The sequence below is a fragment of the Perna viridis genome, chromosome 11 (assembly GCF_037379345.1).
Source record: "Perna viridis isolate PV_CMFRI_1.1 ecotype Kerala chromosome 11, ASM3737934v1, whole genome shotgun sequence".
NCBI classification, from domain to species: Eukaryota; Metazoa; Mollusca; class Bivalvia; order Mytilida; family Mytilidae; genus Perna; species Perna viridis.
Genome location: NC_142455.1, coordinates 33972918 through 33987835, shown reverse-complemented (window position 1 = coordinate 33987835; position 14918 = coordinate 33972918). Strand labels below are relative to the sequence as shown.

At 31.3% G+C, this 14918-nt stretch overlaps 1 pseudogene across 1 annotated transcript; it reads right to left on the bottom strand.

Moving 5' to 3' along the window:
- Window positions 1-205: 205 nt before the first annotated feature.
- On the bottom strand, window positions 206-13910 carry LOC148603825 (uncharacterized; annotated as a pseudogene). The gene is made up of 14 exons (XR_015916281.1): window positions 13849-13910; window positions 9858-10000; window positions 8662-8845; window positions 8008-8221; window positions 7497-7669; window positions 6718-6862; window positions 6075-6158; window positions 5505-5667; window positions 4489-4586; window positions 3671-3715; window positions 3274-3318; window positions 1771-1815; window positions 1363-1425; window positions 206-421 (listed from the first exon to the last, which is right to left on the bottom strand). The product of XR_015916281.1 is annotated as an uncharacterized LOC148603825 (transcript).
- Window positions 13911-14918: the final 1008 nt, after the last annotated feature.

The window sequence follows — 14918 nt, the reverse complement described above, 5'->3', positions numbered from 1 at the left end:
TTTGACTGACTGATGGACAGAGTTGAGTTGCAACTAGAATAGAGGGCTTATTATTGTATTGTGTAATAAAATATGATTTTTTTTACATGGATTTCATTTGTTCTTATGTAAACATAAATGAAGAGAAATGTTGGTTGATAAATAAAACCATCTGGACATTTTAACTTCTAAAAACTAGACACAATATATGATTAAATTAAGTATGTAAAAGACAGTAAGAGTTTTATTGTTATGAATATATAACAAAAGTTTTGATTTCTATAGACTGTATTTTTTCTACCAATAGAAACTCAAAGCAGCTGGTGGCAGAGATGACACAGGTTCCCACGTTCTGTCATCGGGTGAATAGCCTTTCCAATTCACAAGGAACTCTTGGCCTGCTGCACCTTTCCTGTCTTCTCTATTTCATACATAGTAGAATCTGAAACAAATATGACATTTAAAGGTACTGGTACTACACATTCTAATATTAAGTCTTTGTAATAGGCTTGAGACCTCAAACATGGTTAGTTTTTTTAACTGCAATATGAGCACAAGTTACATTGAGTATGGCTTGTGTCTGTGTAAATAATTTCACTTCCCACAAATCTGAAAAGATGTAAAAACATAAGTATCACTTCAATGTGTTTTAGCAATAGCTCACATGGCTTTTCAGGTAAGTTAAGTTAAAAAGCTACAAACTGTATTTGAGTTAAATGCATCTAGAACTTAGATTAAGATTTTACAGTAGACCACAGTGAAAAAAAACCCGTCTGCATAATGAGAATATTAAACCTTATTTGTTTGACATGAAAGAAAATTTAAGAACATGTAAGTGTATATAAAACTTTGCAAATATTTAGTTTTATTGGTTCAATACTTATTGATTTACAGATTGCATGAAGTAAATACTTCAAAAGCATGACATGTGGGCTGACTGACAGATGGACACATGGAACAAAGTATTTTGTTTACCTGTTTTCAATGTTGGTGATGTAAGTAAAAATGTATTAAAATTATTAATTAACCAATTATATAAACTATATGCTGTAAACACTGTCCTGAACAAACCTGATTTAGATTTTTTGGACCTGGTTTCAATAACCAAGTTCACGGATGGGCACTTTGACGAAAGGTAGATATGTTAGATATATTTCTAGTATGACCCTATGCATGCTTGTAACTGAAAGATATATAAGACACCTGCTATTTCTCTAAATGCCTGTCTACCATCTTGTGTTCCCGAAACCAGGTAAAAATATAATAAAAACCGGGGCTGTTCAGGAGAGTGATAAAAAACGTATTTTTTTTAAATCAAATTTTCTTGAAATAGGAGCATAATCATGTCTAGAATAGGGCTAGAGAAATATTACAGACAAGAACCTTTCTGTCCTACAGACTTTCTTTTCTTTGTGTGTAAGACAGTACTTTCCCCTTTGCTGTTTTCTGTAATTAAAAGGTCATAGTGACGTTTTACATATGGCACTCGTAACCTATAATAAAGTTGCCTGTTGGTATAGGTTGTTGTTCAATTATTTTCCCTTAATTTCTATTTCTTGTATCTTTTTGAAGAGAAACAAAGACATAAAGAAAGAAAAAAAATACAGGTATATGCTTTCTGAATATGTCCAATAACTTCTACAATTAAAGAGGTTAATACACGTATACTCCAGTTATTGTCTGGACTTAAAATGTTCACAATAAAATGTCAGCATAATACATTATATGACTGCATTTTTTTCCCAAATAATTCTCATCTAAAATCCAAATAAAGATTGAATAATATCTTACTTGCTGCTGTTATCTTTCTCTTTGAAGTATTAAGCTCAAATGGACCTAAAAAAAATAACAAATATATTACATAAAACTAAACTATTTATCCTATCTGTTTATAGTAATTTATCTATATACTTTATTTCTGCTAAACCTAGGCAGAAACATTGGTATACAGATAAAACATGCCTATTTTACAATATTTATGTACAGTTGTTGAGGAACAAAGACTGAAGTACAAGTAGCCAACAAACAAAAAAGGAAGAAAGATAAATACATTGAGAAACAAAGTTTGAAGTATAAATGACAAAGTAACAAAAACGTAAGAGAGATTAGTACAACGTAGCATATAAAAAGATGGATAAAATCAGGGAGATCATCTCAAGCAATAATTTATCAAGTGCGTTTCCACCATTGGTACAATTAAATTTATGCATGAATTGATTCTATCACATAGGGAACCAGTCAGCTCACTGCCTAAATTGAGCTGACTGGTTCCATCTAACCATTTCCTAACAGTCATCAATAAAAAGGATGAGTAGTGTTCATTGGCTGTATGCAGACAATACACAGAATCTTAACGTTTACACACCGTCACTATAAGATACTGATTTACAAATATTTCTGCCCTATATTTTGCCAAATTAAAAAAAAATATAATAAATTTATTTATTTTTTAAAATTTATCTCTTTGGATCTGTTTTTTTTTCAAGCAGAAAAGTTCAGTTCAAAACTGCATTAAAGAATCTGAATTAACAATTTGATGTAACTTTTGAAGTTTAAAACTAACTGTAAGAATTTACATTATTAGATAATAATAATCTAGTGAATTGAAAGAAATATAAAGTTTAGATTTGACAAGATTGGTATTTACAAAAATCATTAGCACCACTGCAGTTATTTTGTCTTTTTCTTTCTACCCATGGGTTCTATAAAAAAAAATTCCCTAAAATTAAAATAAAATAACTATGGCATTCACTATGTATTGAAAAAAAGATGTTGTGCATCAGTTATAAACAATAAAAAAAATCAATTAATATCAGTATTTAATATTCTAAAATAAACATGTATTTTGTGAAGTACAAGTCAGCTAGAGAAAGGTCATATAGTACAGCCAGAACTTTGCAATAGAAACTCCCTTTGGAAATATTAGCAATATTTTACCTTTTGTTCACTTAAACTGATGATGGCAGTAACTTCATCTTTTTTCAACCCCAATAAATTACTCATATCATCAACTAGTTCAGAAAATGTAAAAATTAGTCCATTCAAGTATTTAAACTTTCCTTACCATCATCCTAGCCATTCACATAGGAATGTGTTAATGTGGTGTAATAAGATGTCATCTCAAACTTCTTATGTAAACATTTTATGATCTTTGTTGCGTTTGTCTGTTGTCCATGTCTGGTCTTTGTCCTTGGATTATATTTTTGTTATTTCCCCTAGAATTTTGGTTCCTTTGATTATTTTTTGCCAATTTATAGCTGACAAAAATAAGAAGTAGCATAGCAATATGTTTACCTGGTGGAATTGAAGGACCAGCTTCTTCTGTATGAGAGTTTGTATCTAAAGTATATCATAAACATAAATATAAGAATTGGGGGAAAACGAAAATAATAAAAAAAAATCAGAAAAAATATTCTAATATTATGTCACAGTCAAAAATATGATTGAAAATAAGACTCCTTGATTAAAATAATACAGAAACATTTAGAATAATTTAGTTGTTGAAGTTAAATCAGTTTATGACTAAAAGAAGTAGTTCAGTATGAATAGATCACTTTGTCAATTAAAATTCAAGCGATTCTTAAGGTACTATTTTGTCTTAAGATGGCCAAGTAATAAGATAAATGTTTTGCCAATAGCTAAAGAAAAGTTAGATGACAAGAAGTCAGACGTAGTCTTGCCATAGTTTTACCTAGCGGTATTGAAGGACCAGCTTCTTCTGTAGGAGAGTTTGTATCTAAAAATACCAAAAATATAGATTTCAGAATTTAAGGAAGCAAAAAAATAAGAGAACAAAGATAAACAGTATCATGATGTTATGTTAAAGTAAAAAACAGCAGCTACATACATATGCAGAGGTCAAAACATGGACAGATAAGACAAATATAGATTACAAAATTAAAGATTAATATAACTAGCTCAGAATTTAAATTATTGTAACTAGAATGAAAGTTGTCATATGACTTCAAAACTTGCAATCAGACCTAAACCAAAACGATTGTATAGACAGGCTAATAAAGGAATGAACAAAAGTGATTTTATATATAAGCCACTAAGTTATCAGTATTTGGCTATATTGGGAGACAGAATTGCGATCGGGTGACTAGTGTTTTTATAGAATAGCGTCCTAAATGTCAAAGGGTAAAAAGTGAAACTATACCGACTTCGTTCGAAAAATGGAAAGCCTTTCACCAAAGGAAATATACAATTCACATTGTCATGAAAATACAATGGAAGATTGCCCCATAACTTGATGATGAAAGCCAAAAATTTATAAAAAATGAAAGGAATTTTACAACAATATAAATAAACTATTGACCAAAGTTAATGAATACTGTATTTGACTATTTCTTACTTTTAGCGCACAACAAGTCCCTTATTTCAGGAGTCATAACTTAAAAATTATGTATATTTATATATAATTATTGAATAAAATAGAATTGAATTAGAAAAAACCAATTAATGTTAATGTTAAGTGCTTCCTTATTTTAACCAAAAAAAATATCATACCACCACTCAGATAATGTACAGGTTCCAATGGATCAAATACTATAGAGTCAACTATCTCCTCAGCACTGCCTGGCTCACACTCCAGCATTTGTTTCTTCCTAAAGAAAAAATGTATGAAAGTAAAAAAAGTTAAGCACCATACCTAGTTGATAAAACTGCCTCACCATTTTGGTCTGGCTATTTCCATGGGATCTGTAGGACTTTTATTGTTTTCATGTATTGAACACTGAAGCCAAACTTAATGGAGACAAAACCTCTGCCATTTTATTATAAATGAATGGATCTTTTATTATTGGTGACACAGGGGCTAGAAACAAGGATTTTTTTTGGGCCTGGAATTTACTACATGTATAAGTGAATGGATCTCATTGAAATTATACTACAAGTTGTCATACCACTAAAGAAAGACTGGCATTAATTTTGGGGAGTGTGATTGAACTGTTTATAAAGAGTAAGAAGCAAGCTCTTTTATTTGACTATAAAATGAAATGAATCTATAAAATTCTACCAAAAAGTGCCTTATTGCTAAAGAAACGTTAAGATTGATTTTTGTGGTTATAATTGAAACTTTTTATGAATAAGGGTCTAAAAAGGTGCCACTTTGATTTAGGTCAAATACTTATTCTGAGTAATATATATTTTTGTAATCCAAGTTCAGAGCTTTATCAAACATGTATGGTAAGGCATGCTACTTGCCCCAACTGTTTTTGGTCATATCAAGTTGCATCCAGTGAAGCATTATATTTGGTTTTTAATCTTTTGCTGTTGTGGTTACAATCTTCCAGAGATTCACTTTAATCAAATAATTGACCATATATCATAAAAATTCTTTTTTTTTAGACAGAACATGCTCAAAGTTGTAAATACTGTAAATTTGAAAAATTGACTTCACATATTTATATGGACTTTAATACAAAAATAACAGGAGATTTTCCTCTAAAAATTATTTGTTTTTCAATACCAAAACAAATTTGTATTTGGTAATCTCAATAGTGTGATTTTTCTCATATGCTCACATAAATTTAATGCCTGCTTTGTGGTCAAGAATTTATTTCAAATCAGCAACACCATAGTTGCTTGGATCCTTAAATGTTGCAGGCAGTCCTTCTAGCTTCCATGCAATCTTCGCCTTTAGCAGTGATACATATGGAATTGGCTTTGAATCTCATGTGGCCTTTTTCTAAAAATGTAAAAATTTAGTAATGAAATCATACATAAGGTTATTTATGATAATCTACCCCCATACATATATGAAGGATACACAAAACAATAACTTGAATGAACAACAAAAAAGACTATATTCCTGAATATTTATCAGTCATTACAAATTATCTGCCAAACAAACTCAAAATTTGCTTTTCATCGTCTTTCATCTGGCAAAAAGACTCATATATGATAGAAAAGTAGCATTGACCAAACCACACATGCATAATTTGTTGACCTATTCGCAGGGCCATAAATGATTAATTAATTAATTTTATATATATCATATATATATATATATATATATATATATATATATATATATATATATATATATATATATATATATATCATATATCTGTTAATCTTGGAAGGTAGCTTACCCCAGCAAGAATTTAAAATCTGTCTTACTTCAGTGCGCAAGCCACATTTGCTTTGTTTGCTAGTTTGCATGTAAATAGTATTACCTATAAATTAAAAGTCAATTAAAACCACCTACTTTTAGAAAGAGTAATCAAGGGAACAAACGTTATAGTGGTAAAGAATGTATTCCTGGGACAAAGACCAGACATAGAAAACATACATACACAACAAAGAACATAAAGTAACTAAATTCATACATACAAAGTAACAAAGGCAAATGAGCAACTTGGACTCCAGTAAAAATGGCAAATAAATTGCTTTCCAGAGCACTGCTACATACACCCACAGAGTTTGAATTATTCATGAAAAGATAGTGTATATTTAGACACAACACTCAAGCTTGATAAAATGTTAATACATTTAAATAATGTAACCATAGACATTAAGATGTGAAGAAAGTTAATATTACTATCTGCTTTTTTTCTTAGGTTTAAAAGATTCCGTGCTGTAAGGCCATCATACAAAGATACCTAGATTCGCACTCAACATTTATTACGTTATTAGTGTTGATCTACAAATACTTGAATATTGAAACAGCCGCTGAAATATTCCATACATGTATCAAATTAAACAACTATTGGTCAAAGTAAACTAATAACATACCAAACATCGACTTCCTGAAATTCTCCAGTACTTGGGGTTGACCAATATAGTCAAGTCCCCTGTTGGTGCCAAATAAGTGTGGAGCTTCATGTTCTTTTGAGGCTACCATCATGGACTCAAATCCAAGGGAGCTTAGGATATCAATCTGAAGAAAATTATAAAAAGTTAAAACAGGTGTTATTTTTTATTGCTTGTAAGTATCTATAATATTGATAACTTTTCTCCTTAAAAACAGGATACATACATGTATATATTGTAATAAAAGTTTATGTTCTTTGGATATCTTTTTTAAAAGAGCTGCTTCTCTGCTGAACATGCAGTATTATGGGGATTTAGTGGCTTGTGGTTTCCTTCGAGTCAAAATAATATGTCCGAGTAGAGTGGCATGCCAATTTGTGGATGTTGCTTCTGTGAGCTAGCAAAGAATTTTAAGATCTGACTCAGCATGTTGAACTAGTACAAAATAGGATATCTTTGATTAGGCACTATATCTAGTTCTGAAATGCATGAAATATCTGCTACAGAACATTAAAACATAATCAATCAATTCTTTTTAAAATGAAAAAAAAATCCTATAAAATATAGCTCACATACACAAGGTGGTTCAGTTAAGATATAAACATGTATTCTGTAATTCTTCCAGTTTACACTGATGCCTTAACTGTCCGGTTTCGTAAAAAAAAGTATTGCTGTCTGCTTTAAGTTAACAAAAAATGTTCAGATATTTCAACACAAATATCATGTATGATATAAAAAAAATTAACAAGTCTATCACATACTGAATTTCCAATGTGTTTGAAATGATGGGCAATTGCCTCATCCTCTGATTGTCCTTTTAGGTCACTAGACCTAATATGTCTGGCCTGCTGTTGATATTTGCACTTTTCTTCTTCAGAGAGCTCTCTCCACTTCTTGGATACGGCCTTGAAATGCTCCTCTTTTGAGGAGGCTTCTATTCAAAGAGAGATTACTAATATAAGATACAATATTAACCATCTGAAGACAAATTATATCAATTAAAGTGAAGTTACAAGAATTGTTGGTGGCCTATGTACCTCATCTGTACCAAAGGCACAAGTATTTGTTTTTGATTGCTTATATAAGTAGATATTCTTCCGCATATTTTCCTTATACTGATAGTATATGTTTTGCCACCAGTTATTAAGTTGGGTTATAAATATAAACTTAATGGTGACTTTCTACTTCAACAGTATGCTTTTTTGTCATCTCTTCTTCTGTATGTATGAATGTTTGGAGTAATATTTATATGATCATATTCAATATTATCACCATCATAGTGCCATGTAGAATTGAAGACCGTACTGTTGTATCCTTCATACCACGTCAGATTCTCTCTATTGTGAATGTACTTTGATAGCTCTGTGTAGGCAACAAATTCATTGATAAATGTTTTTACTCCGATGAGTTCAGTAACTCTGCGACAGTCTTCTGTTTCAACACCCATTACGAAAGCTAGTGGGTAGAACACATAGGAACATATGTACTAAAAAGAAACAAAACTCATTTTATTTCATCTTACCTGAATACGAGTTGGTGTAGCGTACAAAACCAAGGTTGTACCATTGTTAAACATGCACAGTGTATTTATTATTCAAATTATTTTGTATTGTTGGTACTATCTTCCTACCATTTTGGACTGTCAAAATGATTTTGATGCACGAATTGTTACATGCAGTATCTTTTTATTGGTGTTCAAGACATCTCAAATGTCTTACTGTCTTCTCAAATCATACAGAATCACTTAATAATGCCGCTAACCTTTCTAATCATTTTACGTCCCTCTGAACAGCGAGAAAGAACTTAGTACAAATTTATAAAATTCTCCCATTAGTATTTGTGCAGTTTACCTCGTCTTGAAGAACTAAAGTATTGCCTCAGATCTGATTATTAGGCAACATACCACTGTTAACTTATACATAGTACCTGAAATGTGAGGTACTCATAGTCTGGTGTCCGCATTCCAACTCGTTCACCAAACCATCTAAGTGTGGCGTTTACAAAGCCCAGGAAAGATATAAACGCTATGATATTGACAGCGACATTGGCAACCAGTTTTATCGAGTTTGTAGCTCCCTGTGACGCTGCTTCTTTTATATTTCGTTCGTTACTGTAAGTTTTATAGGAAACCTTTGTTTAATTTAATTGTTGCATATTTTGAGACATACACTAGTTATACATGTATACAGATCACATGTAGCATTACTTTTATTAAACGACTCCTGGATCAAAACTATTGCCCAGAAAACCTAACAGTATCAAAGGTTTTCACAGTGCAGCAATCCAGACCTACTGAATCATGTATGATTGGTATGATATCTTTACGGGGTTTACAAAATCTCTGTGATAACCTTATTTGGAAAACCGTTACCTGTAGCAGACTATCTCTTATATTAAGTATCTAAATTTATAAATGTCAAAATTTATCGAATGTGTCACCAATACTGCAATTTCTGGGATTTGTCCATGTTGCCATAGTACATCCTATTCAGTTACTTGTTAATTCTGTGTTGTACGTTTATAATTAAGATGTTTTATTGGTCTATACTATGAAATGTGTAATTATTCATTCAAATCTGCCTGCTCTTAGGAGATAAAAAACATTGAAAATCCAGTAGATTTTATTGTATTTGAGCGTCATTTACAGAGTTATCTCCCTTTATTTTGAAATCTACAGTGCATTCTATATAATTTTTATCTCCTAAAGGCACGGGCTATATTAAAAACCACATGTTAATTTATGTTTACTATGGCAATTCAAACAAAATATCAAAAATAAAAATATGTAGGCTTTTTACCCATGAATCACATTTTGCATGAACCCCCTACATCCACCACTACTTCGTACATTCTCATTATTTTGTAGATAATCAAATAATTGTTTACTTGTATGCATTTTAACACTGAAATGGCATTTGTGTGGTTGGTGCATTCCATTCGAAACACGAGGATTTGCATAAGCATCTCCATTCTTGTTCTCATAAACTATTGGAATCTTAGCTGTATCAATATGTAACTAATCAAGTTCACCGACTGTAAAGGAATCCTGGTAGGTGTTGTAACCATTGGTTTACATCATTCAATAATAGTCTGCGGTTAAAAAAACTAAGCATACATTATACCTTTCCTATCGGCAGCCCATCTTCATCGAAATCATAGCTCTTATTATCATACTGCCTTCTATCATTTTGAGGGTTGTGATTCATCTTGTACACCACGCTGTCTTCCATGTTTGTCTTGTGTTTTGTATCAAGCAAACGTTGTACTAGGTATAAAAACAATTCAAATGTTTGTTATGATTTTTTATGTAATATAAAATTTTACTGTTTAGTGCATAAACATTAAAACGCAATATAGGTCAGTCACGTACCTTATCGCAATATACATGGAGATATAGAAAGATGTAGGAATTCATAGGTCATGCTTGCAAATGATAAACTGATTTTTTAAAGTTCGTTACTATTCAAGACCTCTATTTATGCTTTTAAACACAAGTATGCAAAATCACTAAGCAACTAGACCGGTAGTCTGAAGTTATACAGCACCCATTTGATAAATAGAATTAGCTATATACGTTATGGTAAATTTTAAATGGAATAAAGGCATTTGGTACGTTTCAGTCCCTGCTAGACACATGAAAAATTGGAAAACATGATTTCAAATTGTTATACAGAAACGTAATGTTTAGGACCGATGCGGAAAGATATGCTTTTAATGCCTTTAAAACACGCAGAAACAATGACTTCCCACGTTGTCTGAAAAACATGCTGTTTTAATACATCAAGTCCTATGGAAGACATATAAATGTCCCATATGATTTTTATTGACGTGTTTTACATGAAGTAATTTGTAGCCCTTAACATGATTACGATTTTCAATTGTTTTTCATGGTGATCTAAAACATACGAAAACACAAAAGAAACATATGTTTCCACGTTTTTTTTTATCAAATCACATAAAAAAACAGATATTTTTAGGTAAATTTTCAAATGCACCAAATTCAAATATGGCATCGAATCTTTGTTTTCATTGATATGAGAAAAAAATCACCAAAACTGTGAAAAGGAAATCTGTTTAGTTATATGTTTATGTTTATAAAGTAAACTAAAATGTACATGTATTTAAAGAAGTAAAAAAGAAGAAAATATGACATTCTTCCTACCTGTATATTTTGAACTTTTCATTTTAGATATCCACCTTCCGGGACACACAAATGTTTGAGAGAAAAATGAATTAAAATATACAATTTGTAGTGGGATATGATTTTGACTTGATTTACAATGAACTGATAAACGACATAGATAATGGTATCAAAGAAAAGGCCATTGTGACGCTATTTATAGGTATATAGAAGTGAGAAGTCTGATTTACCACAGAATTAATAAAATACGATTTATTATCAGATAGGTATTGATTATTCTTTTTGTAATGCCAAAATATAATAGTTTGATCTTTGATCTTTGATATGCAGCCGTCTTTTTTACCCGGTATTGATTTGTACGTAGTATACATGTTCCCTTTTCTAGCTATTCGAACGGTAGCCGTTACTCGATACATGCAATACATGTATCTAAATTTTGTTATTTATAGAGGGTCAACCAATTGAAGAGCATCGACTTGGGGCTCCGAAGGGCTCAGCACACCCCATTTATGAGTATGAAAACTTATTGAATTAAAACAGCGTTATTTTTGCCTAAACGACGAGAAACACACCTACCTCTTGATTATGCCCTATTTATTTAGTGTAAGAAGTATTTTTTTATGGAGATCACATTCATGTGATAAATAAATTATTTATTTTAGAGTCCTACTCTAGATGAAGTACTATAGGTGCCGGATTTTCCTCAATGATGTGTTTAGTACATGCAACTTTATACAGCGGATGCCATTTCGATATCTAGTATTATTTGTACATAAATGCAAACTTCTCTGCTTCGAAACTCAATATTCATCTGCGTCTATTTATCTGACGACATTTTAGATTGGGTTCCATGTTTACAATCGTGTTCTCTGGATATGACATGTCAACAAGACCGACATAGATCCATTTTATCAGCGATCTCATTTTCGTCCTGTCGCCACTCATCTGTCTCGAGTTTACTTCCTTGTTCTATAGAAGTACAAGAGAACCCAGAAATAAGATGACCATTTCTCTTCGTCCTCAGTTGTAGGGAGAGTGGTTTTTGTGCAAGGAGGGTCACTTATAGTATTTTATGGGGCACACTTTGCCACACATCTTATTGATTTTATATTTATATTTCACCAAAGCATTGTTTAGTTTTTCTATCCGAAAACGTTGATTTAGAAAAAAAAAAAGGTTATTTCAGCATTTATAAAAGTTACATTCAAAATATCGCAATAACTGTTAATGAATATAACAGAAGTGTTCTATTACCCCCTGGTACATGCCTCAAAATGAAATGTTTCCTTAAAAATACGATTATGCATGAATTCCATATGTATGATACACAGGCAAATATTTTTCACGTGAAAAACTAAAAGACAAAACCAGAAGTTCCGAATGAAAATGCTACAACTGGTACTTAATATGAGTCTTGCCACATAAAGTAATAAATTAGCAGGGGACCAGAAATATGGAAAGCATGGTATTTCAGCTCTTCAATTGTGAGATAATAGGGAACATTTCAAAATATCCATAGAAACAAGATGGCGGATAAACAATCCATTCAGTGCAAAATTCTCGTAGGAATAATAAATTTTGATTTTTTTCAATCTCGGAAGTAAAAACGAAAAATAATTGTAAGGGAATCGTAGTACAGAACGACATGAATAAAAAGGCAAGTTTTTGAAAGGAACCGTCGAGTAATTACAAAAATAAACGCAAAAAAACGCAAACAAGCTGAGGTGACTTGGAGTATAATTTCTTATATAAATCAGGTATGAATGTCTTAAGTAGCAATAATAATTTACAGAACTTTCGATGTGATCCCCAAATTCCACATCCATATAAAAAACACGGTGCTGAAAAAGGTTGGACTACTTCATCAAAGAGTATTAATCGACACGAAGGAATAATTGACAAATGTATAATTATGATGAACCATTGTAATGTCTATCAAACACTCGAAGAAAGCAAGCAAAATAATAGTCATAAAACAATAATGAAATATATAAATAGATAGATCTAGATGTCCTTGCGGACGGGAATATTGATTTTAATTTGTTTTCACCTATATCTACTTATAACTAAATACTAAAATCTTTTTGGACGATATATTTACTACCAGCTTATCAGAACCGTAGATTATTGACTCTATTTATAAATTGTGTTGCATGTTGTATAAAACAATTGTGTAGTAAGGTAACAATACTATGATTTGTCGGTAATTTTATATGTATATAACGTTTTCATGTTCAACACAAATATTTAACGTAATTGAGAGGTGCATCAGATAAGATTACAAGTACTTTTATGGATAGACATGGAAACAATCTTTCAGTTAACGTTATATCGGACCTACGACGAGTATTTGCATGAATACCAATATAACATTAGACAATCATGTACCTGTCGTCCACATTAGACTATCATGTACCTGTCGTCCACATTAGACTATCGTCCACATTAGACAATCATGTACCTGTCGCCCACATTAGACTATCATGTACCTGTCGTCCACATTAGACAATCATGTACCTGTCGTCCACATTAGACTATCATGTACCTGTCGTCCACATTAGACAATCATGTACCTGTCGTCCACATTAGACTATCATGTACCTGTCGTCCACATTAGACAATCATGTACCTGTCGTCCACAATAGACTATCATGTACCTGTCGTCCACATTAGACTATCATGTACCAGTCGTCCACATTAGACTATCATGTACCTGTCGTCTAAATTGTGTGAAAAAAACGCCAAATTGTTTAATCAACTGAAAAATACATCTGTTGCATATGACATTGCAAACAATAAAAAGAAAAACAAAAAAACAAAAAAACAAAAAAACAAAAACAAAACAAAAAATCAAACAAACACACAAAAAAATATAAAAAAATAAAGAAGCAACACCCATTTCGACTATTAACATCATGAAGCAACAAATTGCAATACTGAAAATATAATTTGGTTAAGGAAAAAAGTCTCACCTTTAGGAAAGTATGCCACTCCGTTCAACATTATATTACAAATAAATTGGTAAGCAAATATTTTGGTTTTCCCAAGAACTGGGTAGACAGTGTTTTATAAGATTAAATGGAAAGATAATTAGCTCGACCAGCTGATACGAGTTTGAGTATTTTTCTGTTGTTATCATTGCAGAAGATCCCGTTTACAAACATCCGCCTACAAAATATTTTTCTTCCGAGTGACAAAATACGGTACAATATGATACACGCTTTAAATCTTACTACATAAATTCACTGATCATGAATTTCATACAAATATCAACATGTTACCTCATTGAGCAGAAATATCCATTTTTAAAAATACACGTTACGTTTTTTATTCACACGTGAATGGAATTGTAATGTGTAGATGGTCATGTTCATTAAATTTATTTCCCGGAAGGTAAATTCGCATCACTTTCTGTTAACATGTATGCTGCAAACCCTGTAAACTTATAGGTAAATAGTGTTAAGTAATTTCCATGGGAAACGCGCTCACTTCTATCAGAGGTACAATCGTAATATTTGTTTAAATGATAAACTGATATATGTTTATTATATACATAGACATAGAAATGTTAGAATCAATAGGCGTTGCCCTTTTTGGGTGTCTAAATTTAGTAATTTTAGTTAATAAAGAGAATTTTATCGCAAAGGTGATTAATCCGCCTTCAAGACAATCATAAAGCATGATCAAGTTGAAGATGCATGACAAACTAATCTTACTGGTACATGCATTTAATTTGCAGGTTTGAGACTCAAAAGAAATCATCATTAGATTACCGAAATATTGAATAGGTTAACATGTGATCATATAACGTTTTCTTATTGAAAGAACAGCATATACATGTACATTTAGCTGTTTCAAAGAGTAGTTGTATGTAGTTATTTAAAGTTCTAAATCAATCTATGGTGATCACTTACTGTTATACAGAATTATAACATTGAAAAACGCTATAGGTTTTCAGGACCAGTGTATAAATATTGGATATGATCATTTGACCTAATTATACCATAAGTACATGTTGTACTGATATAATTTCATCATCGCA